We start from the raw sequence: 20,450 nt of genomic DNA, 5'->3' as shown, positions 1-20,450 counted from the left end.
TTCTTGTCTTTCTGACTTAAGCCATTCTGACAGGTATAAGGTGATATCTCATTGTGTTTTGATTTGTATTTCCCCAATGAGTGATGCTGAGCATCTTTTCATGTGTGTGTTGGCCAGCTGAATGTCTTCTTTGGAAAAATGTCTATTCAGGCCTTCTACCCATTTTTTTAATTGGATTATTTGTTTTTTTGGTGTTGAGTTGTAGAAGTTCCCTATATATTTTGGATATTAACCCCTTATCAGATATATCATTTGCAAATATCTTCTCCCATCAGTAGGTTGCCTTTTTGTTTTGTTGATGGGTTTCCTTTGCTGTGCAAAAGCTTTTTAGTTTGATGTAGTCCCAATAGTTTATTTTTGCTTTTGTTTCCCTTGCCTGCGGAGACATATCTAGAAAAATATTGCTATGGCCTATGTCAGAAATTATTGCCTGTGTTCTCTTCTAGGGCTTTTATGGTTTCAGGTCTCACATTTAGGTCTTTAATCCATTTTGAGTTTATTTTTGTGTATGGTGTTAAAAGATGGCCCAGTTTCATTCTTTTACATGTAGCTGTCCAGTTTTCCCAGCACCATTTACTGAAGAAACTGTCTTTTCCCCATTGTAATTTCTTGCCTCCTTTGTCATAGATTGACCATATAATCATAGGTTTATTTCCGGGATCTCTACTGTTTCATTTATCTATGTGTCTATTTTTGTGCCAGTATCATATTTTGACTACCACAGCTCTGCAGTACATCTTTAAACCTGCAACTGTGGTATCTGCAGCTTTGTTGTTTTTTTTCCCCCCCCTCAAGATTGCTCTGGCTATTCTTTGTTATACTATTAGTTATTTGCTTATACTACTACTATATCACTAGTATATCAATGTATATTCCAATGTCATGATCATTATCACATTCAAAACAAAACATTTCTAATGTGAAGATCAAATTAATAATCCTTTCTGGCAGAATATACTCCACTAATCATTTGAAATCATGCCCCATTTTTGGTCTATTTCATATTTGGTCATTACAATTTTTTATTTTTCTTTTGATTTTCTGGAGTGCTGTTGTTGGGAGACAAAAATGTTTGTCTCCATCATATCCCTAATGTATTTCTATTTCCAATTCTATTGTTTGGAACCCATTTTGTGTTTGTTCTTAGAGTCTACTTTTAATCTGAACCAAATGCTTTCTAGGCCAACAACCACACTAGAAAATCTTTAAAGTATCCCTGGGTACTTTTTCCATTTCTTGTATTATATAGCTTTTTTCTTCAAATTTATCTTGTGGGAATACATTCTGAAATAATTTTCTCCTAAAGGATGCATGGAAAATAAATATTTTAGTACTTTCATTTTTGAAATGTGAATATGATTTAACAGTTTGGTTAGTATATAATTCTAGGTTCAAAATAATCTTCCCTCACAATTTTGTATAATAGATGATTCTCAAATATTTGTATAAATTCAACTTCTTAAAAAAGCAGTTTTAGGGGCGCCTGGATGGGTCAGTTGGTTAAGCATCTGCATTTGGCTCTCAGGTCGTGATCTCAGGGTCCTGGGATCCTGCGACTGAGCCCTGCATCAGGCTCCCTGCTCAGCAGGGAGTCTGCTTCTTCTCCTTCTGCCCCTTCCTCCACTTGTGTGTGCTGTCTCAAATAAATAAAATCTTTAAAATAAATAAATTTAAAAAAGCAGTCTTAGTGGGGTGCCTGGATGGCTCAGTCGGTTAAGCATCTTAATCTCAGGGTCCTGAGGTCAAGCTCTGCATTGGACTCCACGCTGGGCATGAAGCCTTAAAAAAAAAAAAAAAAAAAAGGCAGTTTTTCATTCACAGCAAAATGAGAGGAAGGTATAGAGATTTTCCATATACTTCCTGCCTCCACACATGCATAGCCTCCTCCATTATCAACATTCCCCCACCAGACACTTGTTACAAGTGATGAACCTATATTAACATATCACAATTATCCAAAGTCCATAGTTTATATTAGGGCTCAGTCTTGGTGTTGTACATTCCAAAGGTTTGGAAAAATGTATGATGGCATGTGTCCATCATTATAACATCATATAGAGTAGATTCACTGCCCTAAAAGTCCTGTGTTCCACCTATTCATTCCTCTTCCCTGCCTCAACCCACTTACCTTTTTACTATGCCCATAGTTTTGCCTTTTCCAGAATGTCATAGAGTTGGAATCATACAATAGTGCTCTTCAGTTTGGGGCCTTTTCAGATTTTTTTTTTTTTTTTTTTGCTTAGTAATGTGCATTTAAGTTTCCCCGTATCTTCTCATGGCTTGACAGCTCATTTCTTTTTAGTGCTAAATAATCCCATTCCATTCCATAATTTCCATTTAGTGCTAAATACTCCACTGTCTGGATGAACCACAGGTTTATTTATACATCCACCTACTGAAGGACATATTGATTGCTTCCATGTTTTGGCAGTCATCAATAAAACTACTATAAACAAGCATCTATATGCAGGTTTTTATATGGACATACATTTTCAACTCCTTTGAGTAAACTGGGAATGCAACTGATGGACTGTATATTAAGAATATATTTCATTTTCTAAGAAACCCCCAAACTGTTTCCCAAATGGTTGTAGCATTTTGCATTCCACCAGCAATAAATGATATTTCCTCTTGCTCCACGTTTTCTTGCCAAAATTTGGTGTCATCAGTGGTCTGGGTTTGGCCGTTCTAACAGATGGATAGTGGTATTTCATTGTTGTTTTAATTGACATTCCATGATGACATATGATGTGGAGCACCTTTTCATATGTCTTATTTGCCATCTATGTATCATCTTTGGTGAGGTATCTGTTAAGATCTTTGGTCCATTTTTTAATCACAGATACTCTAGTAGTATCAAGTCAGATCTAGTTCATCATTCCTTCATTCTCCGTATCATTACTCCTTCCATCCAAGGCTGCTTCTCCTCAAGTAGTAAGAAAACAGCTCTCTGTACTTCCTTTCTCATACCATAATTTAATTATAACTATCATCTATGCAATTGCCATATGTATTTTTTATTATTTTTTAAAAAGCAGGTGAAGTAATAGCTATATTCTCATCTTCATTTTTTTCTCCATATAATACAAAATTGATTAATTACCATAGATTTAGGAAGGAAAAAAAGGCTTTTCAAAGGGACAAAAAATAAGCTTTTTTCATTCATTCATCAGCTATAAAATGTCCAAAATTGCATGGGACCTTGTGGATTAAGGAAACAACACAAGGGTACACAGGATCTGATTTACTAACTGGAAAGGCCCTGTGGAAGTTATGCCTTCCTATGAGACCAAAAAAAAGGGAAGAATAATTTCATTTTTTGCCCTGTACATTTCCTTTTGAAATGCATAAAGAAAAATAGTAAAACGGTGAACATTTTACATAACTTGAAGGATAGAGCAACATTCTGTCTCTGGGCATGACTAATGTTTCTCAAGAGTTTAGTTATTAACTCTTTTCCCAAAATTGGAAACGCCCACATGAAGTAACTACTGTTAGAATACCATTCAAACTCAAAAGAAAACTGAAGATAACTTAATGCTTGTTAATTTAAGCTTACTCCTTTCTAGAATAAGAAATCTTGCCTTTTAAAAAAGGGGAAGCAAAACCAAACGGGGTAGTCTGTTCTGTAGATGAGAAAAGTTGATGGCTACATAAATGGGTCTGGTAGCTTTCTCACATGTGTCTCATCATCCATAACTGCTTTCTCTTCTGAAAGAATTGAGTTCCTGCTTACTCCTAACCCAAATACCAAATTCAAATGCTCTCTTGTTAGCTTTTACATAATACTGACAAAAGACCACCACTGAACAATCTCATAAACTTTGCTGGCTAATACTGTCCTTAGACTATCCAGGGAAAGATTCTAAAAATTTACGTGGAAACCCACTTTCTCACAATCCTATACTTTGGAATTCTTCTCATTCGCTCTTTAAACCAATATTTACTAAGCCCCTAAGTATCAGACACTATAACAGGTGCTTAAGACACAAAAATAAAGTCCCCTGTCCTCAAAGAACTTACAGTTTATAGAGAGGTGATACCATACAAACAAAAATTATAGTATGTGAGGTAAGAGCTAGGTCAGAAATATATATGGGGCACTATGAGTCCATAAAGGAGGGCAACTCCTTCCGCTTGAGATGGGGAAGAGGTGCTGAAAGGAAGTGGCAATTCAGTTGAAGACTGGATACCAAACAGTAGTCAGGAGAAAAAACCAGAGAGCATTCCAGGCAGATTTAAAAGTATATACAAGGCACTAATGGCATAAAACAGTAGCACACAATGAAGAAAATGCAAGTTATACAGTATAGCTGGACAGCATGATATGTGTTAAGGAAGTTGAAGGCTAGGGAGATAAGCAGGGACCCAGATCATAAGGCTTAGAAGTTGGGACTTTTCTGAAATGGCAATGGAAAATCATGAAGCAAGGGAGAAATACCCAATTTCAGAAAGGTCCTGTTTCTTCACAGAACATGAATATGGATTAAGCTATAAGCTTTAACTAGAGGCAAGGCAATGTGTTGACAGACTTGAGAAATCCAAGTGAGAAGTGGCAGGAGCCTGACCCATATCAGTGTAACAAACCTAGAATCAAAAAGATTTGGTAACAAGTGACATGGGGTGGGGATGTATAGAGGGATAGTGTAATATGAAGGAGATTAAGCTGATTCCCAGATTTGTGACCCAGGTAACTGAATGGGTAAGACCAGTAACAATCAAGGTAAGAAAGAGGAACAGGTTTTAGGGAGAAGTTTCATTTCAATGTAATGAATATGAGGTCCCTACAGGATATCACAGAGAAGATAATCCAGTAAACAGATGAATTTATGGTTCAGAGAGAAATATGAGATAGTGTTTCAAATTTGAGAGTCAACAGTTACATTAGTTTTCTATTGTTGCTACAGCAAATTATCACATACTGAATGGCTTAAAACAACACAAATGTATTAGAGTTCCTAGATCAGAAGCCCAACATAGCTCTCCAGGGCTAACATCAAAGTGTTGGCAGGGCTAATTCCTTTTTAGAGGCTCTAGGGGAGAATCCATTTCTTTACTCATTCAGATAGTTGGCAGAATTCAGCTCCTTGAAGATGTAGAGCTGAGATCCTAGTTTCCCTGTTGGCTCTCAGCTTAGAGGGATTCCCAGATTGTAGAGGTGGTCACCATCCTCCATCTTCAAAACCAACAACAGCAGGTGGAATCCCTCTCATACTCGAATTCACCACCTTTCTTTTGTTGTGTCTGACAGTTCTCTTTCACTCTTAAGTGCCCATGTGATTACACTGGTTCCATTTTATGTATATATGCATATTAAGATCCACAACCTTAACTCAAGTTGCAAGGTTCCCTTTGCCATATAATACATCCACAAGTTCCAGGGATTAAGGCATGGACATACTTAGGGAGCTATTATTCTGCCTCCCATATTAGTTCATAAGTGTAGTGGGCTTGAATGCGGAGGATAATGCCCTGGAGAACACTGGCATTTGGGTGTAGATGGAGAGCAGTTATAGAAGGAAATTAGGAAGCAGACTAAGCGTTGTTATAAGAGAGGTTTTCATGAGGGAAAAAAAGTTAATAAGACCACAAAGAAGTCAAGCTAGATAAGAAACAAATAGAGTCCTTTGAACTTTGTTATATAAGAATAACCAGTAGCTTCAACATCCTTGGCATCACAGAAATACAACTCAAAACTACAATGAGATACCACCTCACACCAGTCAGAATGGCTAAAATTAACAAGTCAGGAAACGACAGATGTTGGTGAGGATGCGGAGAAAAGGGAACCCTCCTACACTGTTGGTGGGAATGCAAGCTGGTGCAGCCACTCTGGAAAACAGTATGGAGGTTCCTCAAAAATCTGAAAACAGAGCTTACCTACGACCTAGCAATTGCACTACTGGGTATTTACCTCAAAGATACAAATGTAGGGATCCGAAGGGGTACCTGTACTCCAATGTATCAGCAATGTCCACAATAGCTAAACTATGGAAAGAGCCCAGATGTCCATCAACATATGAATGGATAAAGATGTGGTGTTCCACATAATGGAATATTATGCAGCTATCAAAAAACCGAAATCTTGCCATTTGCAACAATGTGGATGGAACTAGAGGGTATTATGCTAAGTGAAATAAGTCAGAGAAAGACAATTATCATATGATCTCACTGATAATGTGGAATTTGAGAAACAAGGCAGAGGATCATAGGGGAAGAGAGGAAAAAATGAAACAAGATGAAATCAGAGAGTAAGACAAACTGTAAGAGACTCTTAATCTCAGGAAACAAACCTAGGGTTCCTGGAGTAGAGGGGGGTGGGAGGGATGGGGTGGCTGGGTGATGGACACTGGGGAGGGCATATGCTATGGTGAGTGCTGTGAATTGTGTAAGACTGATGAATCACAGACCTGTACCCCTGAAACAAGTAATACATTATATGTTAATAAAAAAATAAATACATAAAAGAATAACCAGTAGCTTTTGGTAGTTCAACAGAAAAAAAAATCTGGTATCAGTAGGTCAAGGAGAAAGGAAAAAGTATAGAGACTATGCAGAGAGATTACTGAAAGGATGTGATGATGATTGTATTAGTCTGCTGCTTCTGCCATAACAAATACTACAAATTAGGTGGCTTAACCAATAGAAATTTATTTTCTCACAGTTCTGGAGGCTAGAAGTCCAAGATCAAAGTGCCAAGATCAAGGTTCCTCCTGAGGCCTCTCTCCTTGGCCTTCAGATGGCCACATTTTTTCTGTGTCCTCACAGGATCTTTTTTCTCTGTGCACGTGCCCTGGTGTCTCTTCCTCTTCTTGTAAGGACGCCAGTCCTATTGGATTAGGGCATCACTCTTATGACCTCATTTAACCTTAATTATCTCTTTTAAAAGCCCTAACTCCAAATAAAGTCACACTCGGGTCAGGGCTACAACCTATAAATTGTTAGGTAAGGGGACACAGTTCTATTAATAACAATGATGATGATGATGACAATGATGATCACTGCTAATATTTACTGATCATTAAATGTGCCAAACACATTGGTAAGCATTTCATATATACTGTCATTTGACCCTCAAAGCAACATTATAAACAACTGTTATTTCTCTCGCTTTATCACTTGAAGAGCTGAAGCAAGGTCATACATCTAGAAGCGGCAGAGCTGAAACTTGAATCCTGGTCTTTTAGCTTGAGCTCATGTTCTCAAACGCTTTGCTCTCTACTTTTCCAGTAGTTTTAATAGAAAAGAAACAAATAGATAGCAGCCAGGTTGATAATATAAAAATGAGAGAGGGTTGGGTTTTTTTTTTTGGTTGTTTTGTTTTTTGCTTCACTTTTATCTTTTTTCTCTAAATCCAAAGCTAAGAAAGGCTTAATGAATTAGTATCTTAATTGGGGGGGAAAGCTCACAGAAAGGGAGAGGCTGAAGATTGATTCTACTGTTCCACATTTACTTCTGCCCTGACCTTCATGAAAGCTGACTAAAAAAGTTGCATTGCACAGCTACTTAAAATTATTCCCTCTGCAAATAATTCTTATCTATCATGTGATAAGATGTATGATATCATGTGCACTATGTAAGAATCTTATAACACTATAGTGAGCAAAAACAGGAAACTGTCTTTCCCTTATAACACTAGTTACATAGTCTAGTGAGGGAGGAAGATACCAAATACTAATAAAGAAGTATATAATGATAAACTGAGATAAGTGGTATGGGAAAAAAAAACATACTTTTATGAGACTCTTTTTTTAAATTTTTTTTTTTTTTAGATTTTATTTGTCAGAGTGAGCGAGAGAGCACAAGCAGGGGGAGCGTCAGGCAGAGGGAGAAGCAGGATCCCCGCTGAGCAGGGAGCCCAATGCTGAACTCAATCCCAAGACCCTGGGATCATGATCTGAGCCTAAGGCAGATGACTGATTGACTGAGCCACCCAGGTGTCCCTTTATGAGACTATTTAATAAAGGAAACTGGGAGCACCTGGGTGGCTCAGTCAGTTAAGTATCTGACTCTTGATCTCAGCTCAGATTGATCTCAGCTCAACTCATATCAGGGACATGAGTTCAAGCCCCACGCATTGGGCTCCACACTGGGTGTGCAGCCTACTTTAAACTTAATTAATTAATTAATTAATTAATTAATTAAAGGAATCTGACCTAGACTAAAGGGGGTCAGGGAAGGCTACTCTAAAAGAAAGTTACTACTGAGCTCAAAGCAGAAGAATGAGCAATATGTGTAATTGGGAGGGGGATGGGCAAGACGGAGGCCCTGTGCGATGTGTGGGAAGGACTATGGAGCATTTGAGGAACTGAAAGAAAGTTAGTATGGCTGGTGCTAGATAACAAGGGACAGAGTGGTGGAAGATGAAGCTGGGGAGGCAGGTAGGGCCATTATAATTAATTGGTTCTTAATCCTAAAGGCTTTTGGAATGTTTTAAGAGTACCACAGAGACACAAGATTGGATCTGCCTTTTAAAAAAGATCCCTGGTATGGTGACTCACATAATAAAATAAAATTTTTTTAAAAAATAATAAAAATGGGATGCCTGGGTGGCTCAGTCGGTTAAGTGTCTGCCTTCGGCTCAGGTCATGATCCCAGGATCCTGGGATCGAGTCCTACATCGGGCTCCCTGCTCTGTGGGGAGCCTGCTTCTCCCTCTGCCTCTGCTTCTCTCTCTCTCTCATGAATAAATAAAACCTTAAAAAAAATAATAATAATAATAAAAAAGATCCCTCTGGCTCTACTATGGAGATTAGAGTCAAGAAAAAACAGAATGAATGCAGGATGATCAGGTAAGAAACTACTGAAAACTCCCATGTTTCTGGCTTGCACAACTGGTTGCAACTGGTGGGTGATGGTCCCATATACTCAGACTAGGTACACTGTAGGAGGAAAGAATTTATGTCTTTGGATTTGGATATATTGAGTTTGAGGTGCCTCTTAAATACCCAAAGGGGGATCCTGACTATGCAGTTGTATATCTGAGTCTAGAACTCATAAAAGAGGTCTGGATTAGAAATATAATTTGGGAACCAGTGATGTATATGTAATTACTGAAACATGATCAATGACTACAATGCCTAAAATATAGCTAATGACACAGGACAGAGGTTATAGGCCAGAACGTGGTAAGACTAGGTCTGAATCAGAAAGAGAGAGAGAGAGAGAAAAGAGAGAGGAAGACAGATGGATGACAATTAACATGGAGGGACAGATGGGCCTGCAAAGAAGAGGCAGACAGATGTAAAAAACCATGAGTACAATACCATAGGAACCAAAGTAAGAGAATTTCAAAAAGGAGTTCAACAGCATGAAATGCTCTGATAAACACCAGTACTCTGTTAGAATTTAAAGGAACCTTAGAAACTGTCTGATTCAGTAGCCCTTTATTTCTTAAATTATGGAATTAAGATTCAGGGAATACTCTAGTTAGTTTATAGAATCTAGATTAAACCTTAAATTCTTAACAAAGAGGACAATACTCTTTTCATATACTCAGTTGCCTGATGACTAGTGATGATGACTAGTACTTGATTCAGCTTTTCCTTGTCACCTTTACTCCTTTAGTCTTTCACAGTATTTCACCAAACCTCCGCCTATGTAAAAGTCATATTTCTAAAACTTCTCCAAGTCCCCCCCCCACCTTTTTTAAGATTTTATCTGTTCATTTGAGAGTGGGGGGAGAGAGAGAGAGCACACGAGCAGGGGGAGGGAGAAGCAAACTCCCCGCCAAGCAGGGAGCCCAAGTCGGGGCTCGATCCCAGGACCCCGGGGATCATGACCCAAGCCAAAGGCAGATGCCCAACTGACTGAGCCACCCAGGTGCCCCACTTCTCCAAGTCCTTAAGTCATAATCCATTCTAAGAGTAGCCTTCACCAACTCTAAATTAAGCTGCAGACTGATCTGGAGCTACAATAAGAAAGTAATTTTCCACCCACTCCCTACCCCTACCCATTCTCACCACCCCTAACCAAAGCTGTTACACATCAGAGTTTCAGAATAGCATCCTACACTCTGTATTCAAAGGACTGTTTAACGGGAAACAACTGGAAGAAAGGTCTGGAACATAATTCTTTGACTGTCAAGCTGGCATATTCAGTCATCCTCTCTTGCTGGGGTAATATTAAAAGTTCAGTCCCAAAGAGAGATGACAGAAAGAAGAAATTTAAAAAGGAAGGGGAAAAAAAAAGGACAGGTGATAGAAAGGTAGGAACATGGGACACAGTCTCTTTTATTAATGTGATTTTTACATGGCAGAGGAAATTAAGGTAATTATTATTAAGCACCCTATAGTCCATTCTAAGTTATCTTTTATACAGAGGTAAACCTATTCCATAGATAAGCAATCCAATGTGGACAATTCAAAATTCATTTGTTTTTGGAGTATTATCGCAGTTGTTGGGGTAGTGGTGACATTTTTTTTTTGTCTTTTCAATTTTTTTAATTTAAATTAATTAACATATATTATTTGTTTCAGGGGTACAGGTCTGTGATTCATCAGTCTTACATAACACCCAGCACTCACCACAACACATAACCTCCCCAACAACCATCACCCAGCCAGTGGTATCTTGAAAATAATCTTACATGTGAATTAGCCTTATGACTAATCATCTAGGAACCCGTAACACTTTAAAATAAAGAACTACACTGTCAAGACACAATCTCCATAGTTTCTGTACCAAACCCTGCTTCTCACTCCATGCTCCCAATGAATAACATCACCTTTCAAACTGATGCACTATCTCAGCGCAGTTTCTGGGGATTTTTGGTTTTGTTTTATATCTGTAGACATCCTAGTTGTTTCATACTGTCTACACCAGACGCTGGGGTAAATGGTTAATCAAAATTTTCGATTTAAGCGACCTCCTTCCTTAACTTCTATAGTATTCGAGTGAATGAAGAATTTTCCTGTATTGGCATACCTCAAGAGATACTGAAGGTTCAGTCCCAGACAACCGTGATAAAACAAATTATTGCAAAGAAGTGAGTCAAATGAAATTTTTTGGTTTCCCATGCATATGAGAAAGTTATGTGTACACTCTACTATAGTCTACTAAGTGTACAATAGCATTATATTTTTTAAAAATGTGCATGCCTTTTTTAAAGTAGTCTCCATGCTGGGCTTGAATGTGGGACTTGAATCACGACCCTGACTGAGGTCAAGAACTGAGCTGAGATTAAGAGTCGGACACTTAACCAACTGAGTCACCCAGGAGCCCCCAAATGCATATACCTTAGTTACAAGATATTTTACTGCTAAAAAATGCTAACCATCATCTGAACTTTTAACAAGTCATTATCTTTTTGCTGGGAGAGGCTCTTCTTGCCTCAATGTTGATGGCTGCTGACTCATCAGGGTGGTAGGTGCTGAAGGTTGGGGTGGCTGTAGCAATTTCTTTTTTTTTTTTTAGATTTTATTTATTTATTTGAGAGAGAGAGAATGAGAGATAGAGAGCACGAGAGGGAAGAGGGTCAGAGGAAGAAGCAGACTTCCTGCTGAGCAGGGAGCCCGATGTGGGACTCGATCCCGGACTCCAGGATCATGACCTGAGCCAAAGGCAGTCGCTTAACCAACTGAGCCACCCAGGCGCCCACTGTAGCAATTTCTTAAAATAAGACAATGAAGTCTGCTGCATCAATCAACTCTTCCTTTCAAGAACAATTTATCTATAACATGTGATGCTGTTTTACTACATTTTATGCACAGTAAAACTTCTTTCAAAATTGGAGTTAATCCTCTCAAATCCTGCTGTTGCTTTAGTAACTCAGTTTATGTAATATTCTAAGTTCTTTGTTGTCATTTCAACAATCTTCACAGCATCTTCATCAGTAATAGATCCCATCTCAAGAAACCACTTTTTATTTTTTTGATATAGAGAGAGATATCGTGAGAGAGAGAGCACAAGCAAAGGGGAGGGGTAAAGGGAGAAGCAGACTCCCCACTGAGCAGGGAGCCCGATGCGGGACTCTAACCCAGGACCCTGACATTATGACCTGAGCTGAAGGCAGATGCTTAACCAACTGAGTTACCCAGGCTCCCTAAGAAACCACTTTCTTTACTCATCAACAAAAACGAGTCCTCATCAGTTAGTTTTGTCATGGGAATGCAGCAAATTCAATCACATCTTCAGGCTCCACTTCTAGTTCTCTTGCTATTTCCACCACATCTGCAGTTACTGCCTCCAATAAAGTCTTAAACCCCTCAAAATCATCCATGAAGACTGGAATCAATGTCTTCCGAACTCCTGTTAATGTTAACATTTTTTACCTCTTCCTATGAATCACTAATGTTCTTAATGGCATCTAGAATGGTGAATCCTTTTCAGAAGGTGGTTTTGTTTTTTTTTTAATTTTATTTATTTGGGAGAGAGCAAGCGAGAGAGCATGAGCAGGGTGAGGGGCAGAGGGAGAAGCAAGCTCTCTGCTGAGCAGGGAGCCTGATGTGGGACTCGATACTGGAACTCCAGTATCATGACCTGAGTCGAAGGCAGCTGCTTAACTGACTGAGCCACTCAGGCATCCCAGAAGGTGTTTGATTTATTTTGCCAGATTCATCAGAGGAATCACTATCAATGGCAGCAGTAGCCCTACAAAATGTATTTCCTAAATAAGAAAAGTTGAAATTACTCCTTGATCCATGAGCTGCAAAATGGAAGTTGTGGTAGCAAGCATGAAACAATATTAATCTTACTACATATCTCCCAACAGAGCTCTTGTGTGACCAGGTGTATTGCCAATGAGCAGTAGTATTTTGTAAGGAACCTTTTTTTTCTGAGCATTAGTTCTCAACAGTGGGCTTAAAATATTCTATGGAAATGTTAAATCACTGTTATTGTATACTTGAAACTAATATTATACTGTATATTAACTAATTAGAATTTAAATTAAAACTTCAAAAAAATTCAGTAAACCATTTTGTAAATAGATGTGCTGCTGCCAAGGCTTTGTTGTTCTATTTACTGTATAGAGCACAGGCTAAGTAGATTTAGCATAATTCTTAAAAGCCCTAGGATTTTTGGAATGGTAAATAAGCACTGGCTTCAATTAAATCACCAGCTACATCAGTCCCTAACAAGAGAGTATGCCTGTCCTTTGAGCTCTGAAGCCTGGTATTATCTTCTCCTCTCTAGCTATGATAGTCCTAGATGGTATCTTCTTCCAGTAGAAGGCTGTTCTGTCTATACTGAAACTCTGTATAGTGTAGCCACTTCATTAATTACCGTAGCCAGATCTTCTGAATAACTTGCTGCAGCTTCTATACCAGCACTTGCTGCTTCACTTTGTACTTTGATGTCATGAAGATGGGCTTCTTTCCTTAAACCTCATGAAACAACATAGGCTAGCTTCAAACATGTCCGACAACTCATCTCTCTCAATCTTCATAGAATTGAAGAGAATTAGACCTTGCTCTGGATTAGGCTTTGGCTTACGAGACTGTTGTGGCTTGTTTGATCTTCTATCCAGACCACTAGAACTTTCTCCATATCAACAAGAAGGCTATTTCACTTTCTTATAATTCATGTGTTCTCTGTAATAGCACTTTTAATTTCCTTGAAGAACTTTTTCTTTGCATTTACAACTTGACTGTTTGATGAAATAGGTCCAGCTTTCAGACTATCTCGGCTTTCAACATGCCTTCCTCACTAACCTTAATCATTTCTAGCTTTTGATTTAAAGTGAGAGACATGTGACTCTTCTTTTCACCTGAACACTTAGAGGCCATTGTAGGATTAGCAACTGGCTTATTTTCAGTATGTTGTGTCTTGGGGCACCTGGGTGGCTCAGTCGTTAAGCGTCTGCCTTCGGCTCAGGTCATGATCCCAGGGTCCTGGGATCGAATCCTGCGTCGGGCTCCCTGCTCCACAGGAAGCCTGCTTCTCTCTCTCCCGCTCCCCCTGCTTGTGTTCCCTCTCTCGCTGTGTCTCTCCCTGTCAAATAAATAAATAAAATCTTAAAAAAAAAAAAATATGTTGTGTCTCAGGGAATAGAGACGGAGAAGGAGAGAAATGGGGAAACAACAGAGCAGTCAGAACACACGAAAACATTAAGTTCACTGTCTTATATAGGCACAATTCATGACTCCCAAAAACAATTACAATAGTAATATCAAAGATCACTGATCACAAATCACCATAACAAATAATAATGAAAAAGGTTGAAATATTACACGAAGTACCAAAATGTTACACAAAGTTAACAAATGCTGTTGGGAAAATGGTGCTCAATACAAGGTTGCCACAAATCTTCAATCCGTAAAAAAAACCACATTATCTGCAAAGTGCAATGAAGTGGAGCTCAATAAAATGTGGTATGCCTGTATCAATCAAAGACTTAAGTAGAATATATGAAAATGCTAATAAAATTTGGAAATAGATATTTGAGTCTAACTCAGGATTCCTCCATGTTTTAATCTTAATGTACCATTTAGCATAACTGATTATTATATATCCTTCAGATCTCAGCATCAGCAGACTGGTTCACTAACCAGAGAGACACTCTTTTCCAAACCAGAAGCACTGCATGAGATTCTGAGGTTTCCTGTTTCTTCATGCCTTCCCTTCTTTGTCTATTGCAAATATCAGGTTTTCCTGAGATCACAGCTGTCCCCAACCTACTCTTCCTTGTAGGATAGATTCAGGTACAGGTCTACATTGGCTAGTGGCCAGAAAGAGAAAGAAGGAGAGAAAGAAGTTTCGGCAACACCTTACAACAACTCTGAAAGATGCTATTATTATTTAATGGCTAAGTTCTATCTTACTCTTGGGCTTGAATTTCAGGTACCTGAAAAATTAACTAGATTTTGTAAGCCAAGAATTACATAAATATATTTATTAAAACTTTACTTGACCTCATTTGACATGTGGAAATCTAAAAAAGCCAACCAAGCTCACAGAAAAATCAGATGGCCAGAGATGGGGGGTTGGGAGGCTGGTGAAATGGTGGAAGGGTGTCAAAAAGTAAAAACTTCCAGTACAAAATGAGTCATGGGGATGTAATATATAGCATGGCAACTATAGTTAATATTGTATTGCATGCATGAAAGTTGCTGAGAGTAGATCTTAAAAGTTCTTATCATAAGAAAAAAATTCTGTATGTATTGTGATGGACATTAACTAGATTTGTGGTGATCATTTTGCAATATTTACAGATATCAGATCATGTTGTATACACTTAAAACTAAAATAATGTGTATCAATTATAACTCAACTTAAATATTCATATACACACACACATATACACACACGTGCACACGCACACACACATTTGGAGGGAAAAAGTTTTATGTAAAGCAATTAGGAGGAAATAGCAGACAAATCAGACAAAGTTACTGTCCTGGAGGGACCTCTCAAGTTTAAAAATTACACCATCATTTTAACATCTTTAAGAATGTAGGTTCTGACTCCCTAACCCATAACTCACAGATTTCTTGACCATACCCCATCAACAAGCGTTTTGCTTACTTTACTGGTGTTAGTGCTACATACCCACCCCTACTTAGCTAATGGTTTCTTCTGCAACCCTCATCTCTCTTCATGAGTCATGGAAAAATGCGGCAGTTCTCCAACTCCTATTTACATGGTTTGCTTGGGTTTTTTTTCTTAAGTAAATTCCTCTACCCTTAATGCTAGTGAACTTCACTAATCCATTTTTTTTTAATGTCAAAATCATTTGGTCATTTTACTGAGCTGTCCACACAACTAGGGATTGCCTGAATATGTGAAGGGAGTACTGGATGGCAAGTCAAAAACATTTATTTTTCTTCTGAGGTTATCTACAAGTAGAAAAATCAATTGAGGGGGCACCTGGATGGCTCAGTCAGTTAAGCATCTGCCTTCGGCTCAGGTCATGATCCCGGATGGGGTCCTGGGATTGAGCCCTGCAAAGGCCCTGCTCAGCGGGGAGTCTCCTTCTCCCTCTCCTGCTGCCCCTCCCCCCGTTCATCTGCACCCCCTTCAAATAAATAAAATCTTAAAAAAAAAATCAACTGAGAACAATTGAGAATGTAAGCTAAAAGCCACTTAATTCAAGGTTTTAGATAAACAAAAATTCAAAGGTTCAACTAACAATCTTTTAAACTTAAAACCAAGAAATAACCTTTCCTGCTCTTTTTCTCACCTTTTAAATAACTAGTTGCTTTTTCCCTATTTGCTCCTGATGACAGAAAGAAATGAATTTCTCTAAACAAATGCAACGGCAGTGATTAATTCCTAGAATTATAAAGCTCAGTTAACTGTTAATATATGCATTTTAGCAACTTTCTCTTTCATTAAAAGAATCTTTCTTCAAGGTTCCCGGGTGGCTCAGTTGGTTGGGAGACTGCCTTCGGCTCAGGTCATGATCCTGGAGTCCCAGGATCGAGTCCTGCATTGGGCTCCCTGCTCAGCGGGGAGTCTGCTTCTCCCTCTGACCCTCCCCCCTCTCATGCTCTATCTCATTCTCTCTCTCAAATAAATAAATAAAATCTTTAAAAAAAAAAAAAAGAATCTTTCTTCAGAGTAATATGCACCCTGTACAAACCTCTACCTCTGGCAGTTATAGGAGGCTCAGGTTCAGTCTCTACATTATCTGCTAACCAGACTCAAGTAATTCCTTCAAATTCCCAAAGGTCCTATCTACAAGTATTCCACACATCATAATCTTCCTTCATTTTAAAGAATATAAACAAAGCCACTATGACAATGGCTACCAAGTTGGGTTTAAAATAAGTAGGTAATCTCAATATTATGATGAAAAGGGCATTCATGGGGCACCTGGGTAGCTCAGTTGGTTAAACATCTGACTCCTGTTTTCAGCTCAGGTCATGATCTCAGGGTCACGAGATCAAGCCCTGAGTCAGGCTCCATGCTCGGCACAGTCTGCTTCTCTCTCTCTGCCCCTTCCCCAGCTCTAAAATAAATGAATCTTAAAAAAAAAAAAAAAGAAAGAAAGAAAAGGGCATTCATATTAATTAAATGATTCATGACAGTAACAGCAGAACTTCTTGGCTAAATTCTAAATGAAATTTGATTCTACTTAATTTTATTGTACAGACTGTAACTGTTACTTATGAGTAATTAACACTTTACAGCTGACCCTTGAACAATGCAGGGATTAGGGGAGCCAAATCCCCACACAGTCAAAAATTTATAATTTTTGATTCCCCAAAAACTTAATAGCTTGCTGTTGACCAGAAGCCTTACCAATAATATAAACAGTTGATGAACACATATTTTGTATGTTATATTATATACTATGTTCTTACAATAAAGCTAGAGAAAAGAAAATTAAGAAAATCATAAGGAAGAGAAAATATATTTACAGTACTATATCTATCAAAATATATCCACATATAAGTGGACCCATACAGTTCAAACCCATGTTGTTCAAGGGTCAAGTGCACTCATAAAGGCTTCTTGTCAGACTACCTCAGATGGGATTCCCTAGTTTCCAACATAGTTGCTATCTACAACAGTCAGCATGCCATGAGAAATTTCTGAAAAGAGAACAGAAGATTGCCAAAGCACAGCTCTGAATATCATGGGTGAAAACTAAAGGGGGCTGCTATCAATGTTCAAGAGTAATTATTCTCTGAAGGATTAAAAAAATAAGTAGTTAACAGAGATTGCCTCAAGAAAGGATAGACCTATTTTTGGTAACTATGATTTATTGTTTATTGAGATAAAATTGGTATATAACATTATATAAGTTTCAGGTGTGTAACATCGTAATTCGGTATCTGTATGCACTACACCAAAAGTCTAGGTATGATCCATGAGCATATAATCAACCCCCTTCTCCCATTTCACCTACCCTTCAATCCCCTCCCACTCTGATAAACAATCTATTCTCTGTATCTATGAGTTTGTTTTTGTACTGTTTTTAAGATTCCATATGAATGAAATAATGTGGTATTTGTCCTTCTCCATCTGACTTATTTCACTTAGCATACTACCCTCAAGGTCCATTCATGTCTTCGCAAATAACAAGATTTCACTCTTCTTTATGGCTCAGACATAATGCCATTGTCCATATATATACACCACAACTTCTTTATCCATTCACCTATCAATGACATTTGGATTGTTTCCATATCTTGGCTATTGTAAATAATGCTGAAATCAACAGAGGGGTGCATATGTCTTTTTAATTTAGTGTTTTCACTTTCACTGGATAAATATCTAGAAGTGGAATAGCTGGATCATACTATAAATCTATTCCTAATTTTCTGAGGAATCTCCACTGTTTTCAATAGTGGCTGTACCAATTTACATTCCCACCAACAGTGTATGAGTGTTCTCTTTTCTCCACATCCTTTCCAACACTTGTTATTTCTTGTCTTTCTGAAAATAGCCATTCTAACAGGTGTGAGGTGATAGTTCATTGTGGTTTTGATTTTCACTTCCTGAAACTAGTGATGCTGAACATCTTTTCATGTGACTGTTGGACATCTGTCTATCTTCCTTGGAAAAAACGTCTATTCAGATCTTCTGCCCATTCTGCTGACTGCTTATTTTTTTCATTGTTGAGTTGTAGGAGTTCTTTATATATTTTGGCTATTAACCCCTTATTGGGATCTTCTCTATTCAGCAGGTTGCCTTTTGGAGGATGATTTCCCTCACTGAGCAGAAGCTTTTTAGTTTGATGTAGTCTCATTTGTTTTTGTTTCTCTTGCTTTTGGAGTCAGATCCACAACACATCATTAAGACCAATGTCAAGGAGCTTACCACCTATGTTTTCTTCTAGGAATTTCTTCTAGGAACAAGCAATAATGCTTGTTCTTGGCAATTCCCAAGGCCATTTACTCTAAAACTTCTTTTCTCTTTCCCTAATTCTTGGATTCTATCAATGTGAGACCTATTTCTGAGACCTCAATTTTGGCAATATGTTCACAGTCTCTCTCTAGTTTTCTAGACTCAGCTCTGGACTCTGCACATTCTTCAGATTTGGTGAAGACTCCAGAACTACAAGGAAAAGTCTTCCTCCACTAGTTTAACTTACAGAACTCCATCTACTAGCTGGGCTGATTCCTGGCATCCTTCCAAATATGTAAATTCAAACTTCAAAGGTACAAGAAGGGAAGGGGCCTGGGATGAGGAGACAGGTGGAAATTAAGGCTACTGGAACTCTAAGAAAGGATTTAGAATATAGGCTAAAGAAGAAAGGTGGTGGGATGAACTGATGACAATAAGGAGCAGCACTGTGACAGTTAACATTGATGTCCTAAAACAGTTTCGTTACCTCCTCCTCTATCCTTCCCTGTTTTTCCTGGAAGGATCTAAGACCTTCATCCAGTATAAATTCCTAAGGAGAGGGACTGACCTGCTGGTTGCCTCTTGCACTGACTTCAACTACTGCCGAAGACCAGTAGCTAGCTGTCCATCTCAGCTAACTGAATAAAGAACACAGGCTTCTTGCTTTTTTCTCTATACCTGGCGTAACCATCCATTCTAAAGTTTTCTATGAGTCACTACTGCTAGTCATGATGGGTAAATAGAGATAAATATTACTAACAAAGGGAAATTTTTAAGAAGTCTCACAATATATATTAAATGGGTTCTAGACCTTCTCAAGCTTTCCTAACTGCTCTTTCACCAGGACCCTAAGAGTCTATTTATCCAAAATTATTCCATACTTAGTCTTCTACTCCAATCTTCTTTTGAGTTTTCTATTTTCCGGGAAGCTTATATCTGGGAATCACAAATTCAGACCTCTGAGACCTTTCACTTCGGACCTTTCACTCCCGTTTCATCACAGAATGGAACTCCAGTGTGCTTTATCACTGCTACTGTCCCAATTCCGCTACTCACTAAAGTGTTACTAAATGTGTTAAATGTTTTGAAGAAGAGTTACATAATCTTTTGAAGCCTCATTTTAAACAGTGGATGGTGGTGCCCTTCCTTACAGAATTATTCTGAGGACTAGTGAGACAGTATGTACAGTAGCATATGCCAGGCATCCAACAAATGGTGGCAGTTGTGGTCTTTATCACCCATCCTATTACCACCGTATATTCAGCCTACGACTGATACAGATGCAAGGTGCACAGTAGGAACTAGAGCTGAGGAGTGAGCCATGTTTCCCTGACTATTCCTCCTAGTACTTACCTACCCCCACGTTAAAAGAAAGAATACTGAAAGCAAGCTAGGTTGTATATCTAAGGTGGAACCAGGAAGTTAGGAAAATCTCAGAAATAAGAAAATGAGAATAGAGTTTTGTTGGCTTTTTATTAAAAAGGAAAATAGCATTCAGCATAATGTACAAAGTAAAAATAATACACAGCCAATCTAAATATTTAAAAGTTGTTTTTGTTTTGAATCCGAAAGTCATTTATTCTAAGTATCAAGATAATATTGTAACAAAAAATATCCTTCTAGTCCTTTTGTTTTTATAGTTTTGACTATATCTCCTATTTAAAACATTACACTGATAAACCTTTAGTTGCAACTCTTAAGTCACATGTACCAAA

General features: G+C 38.2%; 1 protein-coding gene across 3 annotated transcripts in view; it reads right to left on the bottom strand.

The window, feature by feature from the left end:
- ART3 (ADP-ribosyltransferase 3 (inactive)) overlaps window positions 1-20,450 on the bottom strand; it is a 145,887-nt gene that overhangs the window by 58,115 nt on the left and 67,322 nt on the right. The gene's annotated exons all lie outside the window — the stretch shown is intronic.

This window comes from Mirounga angustirostris, unplaced genomic scaffold (assembly GCF_029215605.1).
Source record: "Mirounga angustirostris isolate CCGP_5_RB_7025 unplaced genomic scaffold, mMirAng1.0.hap1 SCAF_2, whole genome shotgun sequence".
NCBI classification, from domain to species: Eukaryota; Metazoa; Chordata; class Mammalia; order Carnivora; family Phocidae; genus Mirounga; species Mirounga angustirostris.
This window is presented reverse-complemented; position numbering and strand designations above follow the sequence as displayed.